General features: G+C 41.6%; 1 protein-coding gene across 4 annotated transcripts in view; it reads left to right on the forward strand.

Moving 5' to 3' along the window:
- The window catches only part of l1cama (L1 cell adhesion molecule, paralog a), a 169,354-nt gene that overhangs the window by 16,028 nt on the left and 140,975 nt on the right, over positions 1 to 12,351 (forward strand). Inside the window, exon 2 of one of the 4 annotated variants that reach the window (XM_060938502.1) lies at positions 5,332 to 5,438. The exons of 2 other annotated variants lie outside the window; for them this stretch is intronic. The gene's annotated coding sequence lies outside the window, so the exon portion shown is untranslated. Of the gene's footprint in view, positions 1 to 5,289; positions 5,439 to 12,351 lie in introns of those variants that run through there. One more of the 4 variants, XM_060938506.1, reaches the window with a different exon arrangement.

A 12,351-nucleotide genomic window follows, 5' to 3' on the forward strand; every position in this document is an offset into this window, starting at 1 on the left:
AGGTGCACAAAACTCAAGTTATATATGATGTGTTTCTGATGTAGAAATAAGAATTTCTTGCAAGTGTGCCTTTGGTTTCCATTGTAACTGGAAAAAAAAAACTTTTATAATCCACAATATAATTGTGTAAAATCTTTGAAAAGTTGATTCACCATAGATGCAGTTATTCACAGCCGAGTCGATATTCCGTATCACTATGGAACAAGAAATTAATACTGAATAAGTGATATTTTGGAGATAATACTGTCTGTCTGTTCAAATGTTCTGTTTATTTTTGCTCTGCTAGCCAAAGTAGATCCCAAAGAAACACTCACTTTATAAGGTTTAGACTCTCAGAAGTTATTTTTTTTTTAAAAAAGTAAACACTGTTTGCCAATATCGCTAACGCTACTGTCGAAGAAGAAGCCTTTATCACGTACACACTCGAACACAGTGAAATTCATCCTCTGCATTTCACCCATCTGAAGCAGTGAACACACCCAGAGCAGTGGGCAGCTATGCTACAGCACTCAGGGAGCAGTTGGGGGTTCGGTGCCTCGCTCAAGGGTATTTCAGCCCAAGGCCGTCCCATATTAACCGCATGTCTTTTGATCTGTGGGGGAAACCAGAGCACCCGGAGGAAACCCACGCAGACACGAGGAGAACAGGGATCAGGACATTTCGTCCCAAGCCTTGTTTTATATGTGGTGACAATATGTGCGACAAGATCGTGATATAAACAAACCATAATTCATTCAAGGGCATGCATTAAGCAGATTTATTACTGCGTCTCCCCATAATAAATGGAAATGAACAATTTTTGTACAGCAAACAAGTGCCATAGTACAAGCACTTCGACATAAAAGAGCAGTGTAAGAGGTGTAAACAAGTACTGGTGCATCTCAAAAAATTAGAATACCATGAAAAAGTTCCTTTTTTTTCATAATTTACTTCAAAAAGGTAAACTTTCATATATTCTATATTCATTACATGTAAAGTGAAATATTTAAAGCCTTTTTTGTTTTAATTTTGATGATTATGGCTTATAGCTCATGAAAATCAGAAATCCAGTATCTCAAATTATTAGAATATTCCCTAAGATCAATCAAAAAAAGGATTTACAATACAGAAATGTCCAACTTCTGAAAAGTATATTCATTTATACACTCAGTACTTGGTTGGGGCTCCTTTACCATGAATTACTGTATCAATGCGGTGTGGCATGGAGGTGATCAGTCTGTGGCACTGCTGAGGTGTTACTGAAGCCCAGGTTGCTTTGATCGTGGCCTTCAGCATATCTGTATTTTTGGGTCGGGTGTTTCTCATCTTCCTCTTGACAATACCCCATAGATTCTCGATGGGGTTCAGGTCAGGCAAGTTGGCTGGCCAATCAAACACAGTAATATCATGGTCAGCAAACCATTTGGTAGTAGTTTTGGCACTGTGGGCGGGTGCCAAGTCCTGCTGGAAAAGGAAATCAGCATCTCCAAAAAGCTCGTCAGCAGATGGAATCATGGAGTGCTCTAAAATCTCCTGGTAGATGGCTGTGTTGACGTTGGACTTGATAAAATACAGTGGACCAACACCAGCAGATGACATGGCACCCCAAATCATCACAGACTGTGGAAACTTCACACTGGGCTTCAAACACCTTGGATTCTGTGCCTCTCCACTCTTCCTCCAGACTCTAGAACCGTCATTTCCAAATTAAATGCAAAATGTACTTTCATCTGAAAAGAGGACTTTGGACCACTGAGCAACAGTCCATTTCTTTCTCTCCTTAGCCCAGATAAGACACTTCTGACATTGTCTCTGGCTCAGGAGTAGCTTGATATTTGGAATGCGAAAGTTGTATCCCCTTTCTTGAAGATGTCTGTTCGCGATGGGTCTTGATACACTGACACCAGCCTCAGTCCACTCCTTGTGAAGCTCTCCCAAGTTCTTGAATCAACTTTTCTTGACAATCCTCTCAAGACTGCGGCCATCCCTGTTGCTTGTGCACCTTTTCCAGCCACCCTTTTCAGCAATGACCTTTTGTGGCTTACCCTCCTTGTGGAGGGCATCAGTGATCATCTTCTGGACAACAGTCAAGTCAGCAGTCTTCCCCATGATTGTGGTTGTGTGTACTGAACTAGACCGAGAGATACACTGTGTTCATACTGTTTTACTCAAACTCGAAATGAAATATTCTAATATTTCGAGATTTTTTTTATGTTTTTGTACTGTATGCCATACTGATTAAAATAAACTAAAATGTTTCAAGCATTTTTCTATGTGTAATGAGTCTATAATATATAACATTTTCACTTTCTTAAATAACTGATGGAAAATATTGAACTTTTTCACAATATTCTAATTTTTTGAGATGCACTAGTATATCCTTACCATTACAGGTTCCTCTCCCAGCTTTGAGTCCAGTGAAGCTGTTTAATTCATCACTGTTAAAAGACATGCGGTTAGGTTAATTGAATACTCTAAATTACCCATAGGTGTTAATATCTGGGCGGTGTTCCCTGGTCAGACATGAGGAGTATGGCGGTTGCCTGTGGCGCTTTTGTATGCCTTCGACTCGGCCATGTTGAACTGCGTCCTTCGCTATTCAGCTGCAAGAAAGGATGATTAGTCATGCTAAATAAATAAAATAAAATAATCATATAGCCAGTCTTAAGGCACATGCGCAGTCTGGAGTGCGCCCGAGAGTCCTGCATGAGGAAGGAGTTTTTGTCGAATATTTATTGGATTTTATATGAATACTAGGTCGGAACCCATCGTTTTGAACACGCTCGCCGAGAAAGGCGAGTCTGGGGCGATCTTTACTCTACATTAGATTTCACAACTTGCGAGTGGCAGGTGGTTAAACTACACGCTGCAGAAATGTATTCTGCTCTGGTCAAATTCCATTGAGAATTCCTCCTTTTTTCGAGCAAACAAATAATAATAATAATAATAATAATAATAAGTTAAATTTATATAGCGCCTTTCAAAAACCCCAAGGATGCTTTACAATTATAGACAAGGAAAGAAAAAAAAAATAAATAAAAAGATAAAGTAAAAAGTCCACCAAGTAGGGGTCAGGATGTAATTCCCGTGGTGTAGCAGCCACAGTCCCACCAAAAGGCGCACGAAAACAAGTCCCACATCTCCAGCACCGCCGCCGCCAGCAACATCGCTCGAACACCACGCCGTGGATCCACAAAGCGAGCAGAGAAGCTCCGCCACGCAGAGCGCTGGTGTGTCCCAAACCGCCTGCACAGCCACCGCGACGCCACCGAGCAACATCGCTCGGAACATCACGCCAAGCGTTAAAGCGCAGAGCGCTGGACAACCACGATGTAAAATGAGCAACGAGCTCACTGCAGTCCACAGCTGGGAGCGCAGGCATCGCCCACGGTGAACCAAGGCCTGGAGGGAACCGACGCCCAAAACTGGGTCCGGAGCTACACCACAACCGGCGGACAAAAACACTCAAACATCAAACTACAAAAACACACAGAAAAAAATAAATAAAATAAAAAAAGCTCTGGTGAGAAGCGGCAGCCAGAACGCGTACAACGTACTCTCAACTAGAAACGGAAACGAAAAAAAAATTGATTTGAAATGCCTTGAAACATAATTAATAGTGCGTATGAAAAAGGCTTTGGATGAAATGTCCTGTATCTGGAGAACATGCAAACTCCACACAGAAAGGCCCCATTGGCCACTGGGCTTGAACCCAGAACCTTCTTGTTGTGAGTCAACAGTGCCTTACACCACCGTGCCACCTGTAGGTAACAGTTTTGAACTAGAAAGTGGAATTTTACGTGGCAAACACAGATGAGCGTTGAAATATCCCAGTGCTATCGGAAATATAAGCGCCCTTTGAATGCTGATAACTGCTGTAGAATGAAGCAAAAGCTGTCCGTTAGAATGTAATTTCGCTCTCTGGCTCAGCTGTGTGTCGTGTCTGAAGCACAGAATTTTCTTTTCAAGAATTCTGTGTATTGTACTCGTATTTGGCAGAACTCGCTGGCCATCAGCATTAGAATTTTGCCAGGAAACCATTGTGATTCTTATGAATAAGGAAGTAAAAAAAAAAAAAATGGCTGCTTTGCTGAAGGACTCAAACGCAATCCAGTCCATTTGACTATAAATGGGACAGTACTTGGTTTTAAGTGTTATTTTTCTCTGCACGTTTGCACTATTGATCTGCTTCCTTTTGTCTCTCTTCCAAAACCGAAGTGATGTTAAATAAAAGCTGTTTTGCAAGCTTTTCATCTTCGCCATAGAACTATTTGGTTTTGATCGTCTGAGGTTAGCTATGGTTACCTTTGCAAATGGTTTATTCAAATCAGCTGCGATTTTGCATAGGCTTTTGTTGTTCCACTTCACTTCACAGGGCTCGAGGTGCAGCATGTGAATCGAGCAGCACAAAAGCATTACCTAAGCTCGTACTGGGCAAACGCAAAGCTGGGGTTGGTTTCTAATTCCAGTCATGGTTTGTTTGTGCGTGCAGCAGGTGCTCTGGCCTGACTCGACCCCCTTGAGGTAGCGATGGACTTCAGGGTTGAACAGAGATCACGAGAGATGATCTTGAGATGATGCAAAGAGATCATCTCTGTAAATGGTGATTCGCGGACGTGCAGCGTGACCTTTAGCGTAGACCTCAACTGCCACTGCTCGGTCTCTAGATCTGATCATCAAGGACGTTTGCATGTCTTGTGTACGCATTTCCAGCAAGAAGGCCTTGTGTGAAATGATAAAATAGCCTGGAAGGGCTTTTTTTTTTCTCTCCCCTCGCATTGATTTATTCCACTCCACTTGAACATTAATCATCTGACCGACTCCTAGGCGCCAAAATATTTCATTTTGAGTTCTTCCCCAAATTAGCTGATTATTTCTTACATGGGTCAAAATGTTTCTTGCCTCTATCTCTCTCCTCCTCCTCCTCTCTCCACTCACCAGGCCTAATTCATCGTCCTCCTTTCCACTACCAACAAGAGATAGTGATACACATTTAAACCTTTCCAGTGCAGCTCTGGCGTAATTAGCAAATCCCATCTCTTTATGGCGCTCAGGCTTTTCTGCTGCAAAACCATCATTTCTCCGCTTGATTGGATTTCCTCTTCATCAACCTGATCAGACCAGTATTGAGCAGGGCAATGAAGATAGAGTGGAGACAATAAAGGAATGGTCCAAAAGCAGAGAGGAGAAGGAGGGTGGTAGGGAGAGGCAGGGAGCTGGAGAGAAAGGGTGATGTCACCTCCAGCCAGCAGCGAATCAGACGCAGGGAGGGAGAGAACGAGCAAGTCTGAGAGGGTGTGCATGTACGTACGTGTGTGTGTGAGGGTTTTTTTTCCTCCCCTCGCACTGCAGCATCAGCGCACACAGGCCACCATCAACTGCTAGAGAGGAAGAAGCACCTCAAGAAGGAGAAGGAGAGAAAAAATATCAAATCAAATAAGGAAAGGACGTACGTCAAGGTAAGAGGAGTGTTTTTTTTTTTTTTTTCCCCCAAAGCTGTTAAGAGGGATAGAACTATGGGTTTGAAAATAAAGGCTGGAGTATATCGTTCATCGAGGCTGTACTAACTTGTACTTAAAACGACTTATTAGCTTTAAACGTAGACGCTTGTTTGTAGTAAAGAAGGCGGAGTTTAGTTTTTCAAGGCAAATACCCAATGAAGAATTTGCATGTCATGTGAATAAGTCTTCCCACGGTGTTGAAACTAACTCATGGGTTTTCACTGAAAGAACAGTGAACTTGTCGTGATTTTCTTTGAGTTAATGTAGGAAAACCTCGGGATTTTGATGCATGAATATGGATCTGGTATAATATATGTGCATGCAACAGTGTTCGCCTGGGTGTAAACAATTTTGAAGCGATACAACTCTGATCCTCACAAATATTGGTAACACTTATTTTATTTCTCATCATTAAATTAAAATCAGATAAAACTGACCACTGAGGCAACAGCTCAATCATTAATAACATCAAGTGTTTTGAACACTTTTTTTTTTTTAATTATTATTATTAATTTAATATATCTGATATTCCTTGCTGTAGTTTCATCACAGTTTAGTTTTCCTGTAACTTGATGATAATGTTTTGGGCCACTTCTTCTTCATCGGTCTGTTCGTTCACCAGCCCTCCCTCCCTCCCTCCATCCATCCATCCATCCATCCCTCCCACCTCTTGCTAATTGTGTTAACCATCGATAATGATTGCTCCGTGCTCATATGGCGTCCTGGCGATTGGTCTCGAGTCGCTGGAGCTCCTGTCTGCCGCAGCCGCTGTGCAGATCCAGGGTGTGTGCACTAAAGCAAAACTAACTGCAATTTTATATAAGCTACATACATCTATGCAGGTCTTTTTTAATATAAATATTGTATACCGTATATCAGAGCCAGAGAGAGATGTATTGACGTGGGTCTGTGTTCATTTCCATGTTTCCAGCAGTGTTTTTAACGCGTACCACTCGCCTCACCTGGCACAGCTCCAGCATCCAAGATCCAGGGTGGGTCTTTACAGACTGCTCATGTTGCTAATAATCCACACTGTAAAGTGGGATACGATATGGACGCAGCACATGGTTATTTATGTGCTCGCAGCTTGAGATTTAAAGTACACTGGGGGGAAAAAATTCCTGTTGCTTCTCTTGAAGTCTGACGATGATGCATGGAGATCATCCTATAATCAATAACTCTTATTACAGACCAAGAATATCTTTTGGAGGTCTTTGGAAACTTGCACAAAGGCTGTTTTTACACTTTTTTTTTCAAGGATTTTGCCATCCCTGTACCTGCAGGATGAAAGCGTTGTCATGTGAGGCAAAATATGATCCGTACTATGAGCAGTGGGCTTTAATTGAGCTGTGAGCCAAACAGACGGTGAAAGAGGCAGGGTGGGGTCGTGTTTGACAAGCAAGGCCGCTCCTCGGGCTGGTAATATATGCGCACTTGAATCCGTCGTCTGACGTGAGTGAATGGTTTAAATGGATACCAGTGGCTGGCAGGGGTAGGAAAGGGTGGGTGGGTGGGGGTGGAAGCGTAGCCAGGTTTAGCATCTTTCCTTTCTCTTCTAGAACAACTGTAACACTCCTGTGCTAAATCACTATCGCATGCAGGAGTGGCAGAAAACAGAGTTTGAGTGGAGCGAGAGCATCTGCTCTCAATCTGTCCGTTCCAGAGGAATTCGAGGGAGACGTGGCGTGGCACGAAAGCCTCCAGAGCAGCCACCTGTTATTGCCAGAGGGCCACCATTATCATGCATGCACGAGTACACACACATACTGGAAAGCGAAATCTATCCAACATCCTGCTTAAATTATCCATGCCCAGTGAGAAGAGATTGCTATTGCAGCTCAGATTGAGGCTTAAGAGTGTTCGCCAAACACATTTGTAGTGGCAACGGTGTGAATTACACTGTACAGATGGGAGTGAGATGATGGCGGCAGGGCAGATGGGCCTGCAGGTACTAAACAGGACAGGAGGACGAGGAGAAGGTATTTTGCTGAAGTAAAAGCACAGGATGTCTGAGACAAATTGGAGTGATGGTTAAAAGGTGAAAAATGTGTATTGCAGACGGTGTTCTTGAAATTTAAAAAAAAAAAAAAAGAGACGGGAAGCGAATACAGGCTTAAAAGCTTGCCGGAAGCCTTTACCAAGGGGAGAAGTTCAGAACAAAGGTGAAAGAATTTGTAGCCTCGTCCTAAATGTCAGTCTTAATGCACATGCATTAGAATAAATAGTGTGCATCTGTCGAGCTTCCAGTGCATTTTTTTTTTTTCTTTTCATCTGGCATTCGATCTCAATCAAACTAATGGCTTATCTGAGAATGAACTGCACAGACGAAGGCCATGGAAATGAAACCAATCCGTCAAGGACATCCATAACGCTGGAAGTCTTAAATGTCCTGGCCAAATATGCTAATGAAATTAATCTAGTTGATGCTCATTTTGAATCCGTCACAGGGTCCAAATTCACTGAAAGCAAAAATAACAGTTTGGCTGCAAATCAAAATGAGTCAGTTTTCTAAACGCTGCTCTAACTCTGGTCCAAGACTTCCGCAGACTGATGAACACTACTTCTTTGCTGCGTTCTCACTTTTTTTATTCTTACTTCTGCAATCTCCAAGTGCTCGGACGCTGGAATAGTAAGAAGGGAATGTGTGCCAGAAGGAAACTGCCAGAAGCAACAAATGAAAGATGAGATTTCGAGACTAAGTGCCAAGTCAAGAAATCCTCGTCTATCTCCTGTGCCATTTTATTTCTGTGACTCCCATTTCCTTCCTCTAGCAGACTGAAATGAAATGATGTCTTTGTTCACTGAGGGTGCAGTGACTCATCCTTGTCTTCTATCTCTCTCCATCACTCTTGTCTTCTGAATGGAGCGTTACTGACTAAACGCTGTATTCAACTTCGCCTGGATCCTCAGCAATGAACTGGACTATTGTCATGTGATGACTGGTCTATTGAGAAGCAGTGTGTCCTTATTTTCTGAAATACATGAGAAATTTCCCCAGCTATAAACAGAACGGTTCATGTTACGCACTAGTAGGGAGGGGCGGTGTTTTTGAAACATGATTTTTAACCACAGTGCTTTTGGATTCTCAAATCTGATCAGGTCGATCAGAAGGTGTTGAATAATTTTCTGTAACAGCAGCTCAGATAGTAGTGCCATCTGGAATTCAGGTCTCTTCTAATACTGTAAGGGCCCCGGTCCCACAACACTGATGACTATAACTCTGACTATCGCTCTGCCTGAATTTAGTCCCAGTCTGGAGCAGAAACACCACAACTATAATCCTGACTATAATATCGCTTGGTGCTGCCACTCGGGGAAATAAACGCATGCAACTTAGGAATAGTCATGGAAGTTTTTTCCAAGTCGTAGCACATTATTCCGGGTGGTACTGTACAGCTTGGACTTACGGATAGGTCACGGATTATGGAAATATAATTTAAAAAAGGATAGAAAAGTGGTTATGGATTTTAATACGGACGCATCACGGATGCTAATAATTTACAGATTGGTCACGGATGATTCAGTATATTACAGATTGGTTACCGATTCCATACGGATGATGCATCATGGATAAAAATAAATAAAATAAAAAATTAAGTTGTCTAAAACAAATGTTTGGCCTGCTGAAGTTCATAATTAAAATATCTTACCTGTATTTGTTTTACTTTATTAATTTACTATTGATATTTCCTGGAAAATAATCACATCTCCGTGAATAAGATCCGTGCTTTGTGTGTGTGTGTGTGTATATATATATATATATATATATATATATATATATATATATATATATATATATATATATGTATATATATATCATCTCATTATCTCTAGCCGCTTTATCCTGTTCTACAGGGTCGCAGGCAAGCTGGAGCCTATCCCAGCTGACTACGGGCGAAAGGCGGGGTACACCCTGGACAAGTCGCCAGGTCATCACAGGGCTGACACATAGACACAGACAACCATTCACACTCACATTCACACCTACGGTCAATTTAGAGTCACCAGTTAACCTAACCTGCATGTCTTTGGACTGTGGGGGAAACCGGAGCACCCGGAGGAAACCCACGCGGACACGGGGAGAACATGCAAACTCCACACAGAAAGGCCCTCACCGGCCACGGGGCTCGAACCCAGGACCTTCTTGCTGTGAGGCGACAGCGCTAACCACTACACCACCGTGCCGCTATATATATATATAAAAAAAATTATTTTCCGTGAATCCGTATTCCGTGACTTCATGATGCAACAAGGATGTACAAAGATGCATGGGGAAAAACAGCATGTGCTCAGAGAACGTCACATGGAAACAATTAGCTGATTGGTCAGATGTTTTATCGGTCCAGGTCTGGAAAAATGGCTCCAGAAGCAATCTCAGCGATACAGATAAACCCAGGTCTGGGCTATAGGGATCGTTATTGGGCTATTGTGAGCACCGACCACACAAACTGCAGGGGACCCATTTATTTATAGTTATCGTTATAGTTGTTATAGTTATCGGTATTGTGGGACCGGGTCTTAAAGCTGTTATTGGTTACGCTATCGTTTTGTTTACAGTAGCACTGTATGGTGGACACTCCACATAATAATTAAAAAAAAAAAGTTATGTGTAACAAAACACACAGGCGTTAATTGTGAAGTTTAGTATGAAGAAACAGTTACTTAACATTTTCTGGAAGGAGTCTCCACTATTAGTGCTTTGTAACAGTCAGAAGTAAAGCTCTAATTTTAAGTTTCTCGCCATTGGATAGTCTCCATAATCAGTGGCTTTCTTTGTGTTTTATGGTTTCTTGGTAACACGAAAAGCTGGTTTATTTATTTATTTTTTTTAAACTTCAAGAGAAAGTAAGGAAATGATTTTTCAGCTTCATAGCTGTTACGTCAATGAAAGCAGGACCTAACTTGTTGCCCGGACAAACACTTCACGATATCCTGTTCTAGGAAAATGCCTCAGACTGCATCATACCAACTCATCGCTAATTATTTTCCTATAACGACTTCCCTTTCTATGTTTTAGCCCTTATTAGCTCATCCGGCCAACAGGCGATGAGTTTATGCCATCATGTGTCATCTGGCGTCGTCCATGTTTCACGAAAATCACTTCTCTCCCAATTCTTCACTGATCTGCCTGGGGTGTGTATAGCTTCTACCCAAATGTGCAAAATTGCAATTAATAATGAAGATATGGAGTAATTAATCAATCCTTAATGAGCAGTTTCCACCCAAATCGCTTCCTCTCCCTCAATTCTTCACCGATTTTGATTCTTTCTGGCATGAAGGTAGGGGTACCTAGGGTGCATATAACTGCTACCCAGATTTGCTTCATTACAATTATTAATGAAATTCTGGACTAATTAAGCCTTAATGAGTGAGCAGTTCAACAAAAAATCACTACTTCTCAGTCAATTCCTCGCCATTTTGGATTCTTTCTGGCAAATAGGTCGGTATTCCTAGGGTGGATATAGCTTCTGTATATAGCTTGCAACATTTGTTGTGCATGGTGGCCAACTTTAGATCGTTCCTTCTGGACTAGACGGGACCAGAGTAAGCTACGCAGTTATTGACCATCTCGTTTGTTGCTTGTATTTGATAGTTATAGGGGGAAAAACCCACTATGATTGATCTTTTTTTTTTTTATATATGAAAATACCTGTGTCTCTGACACACCAGAGCTGCTGTATGGCTAAAACTTTTATCCTAGCTACAAAGACTTTTGTGAACAGGTCCTAATGGGTATTGCAGTGTTTTTTCAAATGCTTGCTTGACTCACTAGTTGATAGAAATATATTTCTGACATGCTTGAACTGGTACAGGCTGATCTGATTGCCGCTTGTTCTTGAAACTGGTACAGACAGTCCTGATTTGCTACTTGTTTTGGTTAGTTACATCCTTGATTTATTTTCACTCGCACATCCTGCTCTCTGCTTAATGAAGGTTACGTTGACCGGTAATGTCCTTTCTTATTTTCATAACACTGTGATCCTGATGGGTGATGTAATGGTACATAAATTCTCTCTTCTTTCATACAGTAGTGTCATCTAAACCAGTGATGTAATGCATTATTATCCATTTATGTTATACATGGATAACTTGGCTTCATCAATTAAATCATCATCATCTACAACACACTCCTGAATGTAAATATATTTACTCATGTTTGTCCGACAGTAAACTGAGAAACATCTCTGAGCAGCGGTGTCTGTGTCCGTGACTGTTTGTTTGCTCCCAGATAGCCGGGAGGCAGAATCTCTTAGGCGGCAGAGGTCTACAGTCCTAGATCTTTGTCAATTCGACCTCCTTTGGTACGGACGAATCAGAACTCAACACTAGTGGAGAGAGAAATGAAGAAAATCAATGTTTATTCATTAATATTTAGCCTGTTGCAGAAATCAAGACTTTTTGCTAGCTAGCAGGCAAAGCTGCTATGTTTTTCACAGTTGGTCTCTGTTAGCATTTGAAATGATTTTGGAACAATGACTCAGGCTTTTTTTTTTTTTTTGTGAGTTTTTTCTTTATGACACAGCAAATTGACTCAGACTCTTTGAAAAAAGGACCCACAAATGAATCATTCATGAGTGAGTTTGTGGTTTTTGTGCTCTACTTGTTTTTCTATGAGATGAAAGAACAAGCGACTTTATTACATCTGTATGGTGTGCACGGGCTGTACTGTATATTATCTACATTAAACACTTAGATGAGTCTCCTAAGTTACCTCTGGCATGAGGAATGAATTGGTTTTGATGCTTCTGCAACAAATTTCGAGATGGTCCTCACTGCAGGACCAAAATCCAGGGGTACTTTCAAATGTCCTCCTCAGATTCTTTCATTAGGGCCCAAGCACCGGAGGTGCATGGCCTCTGGTGCAGCGCTT

This window comes from Neoarius graeffei, chromosome 13, assembly GCF_027579695.1.
Source record: "Neoarius graeffei isolate fNeoGra1 chromosome 13, fNeoGra1.pri, whole genome shotgun sequence".
NCBI classification, from domain to species: domain Eukaryota; kingdom Metazoa; phylum Chordata; class Actinopteri; order Siluriformes; family Ariidae; genus Neoarius; species Neoarius graeffei.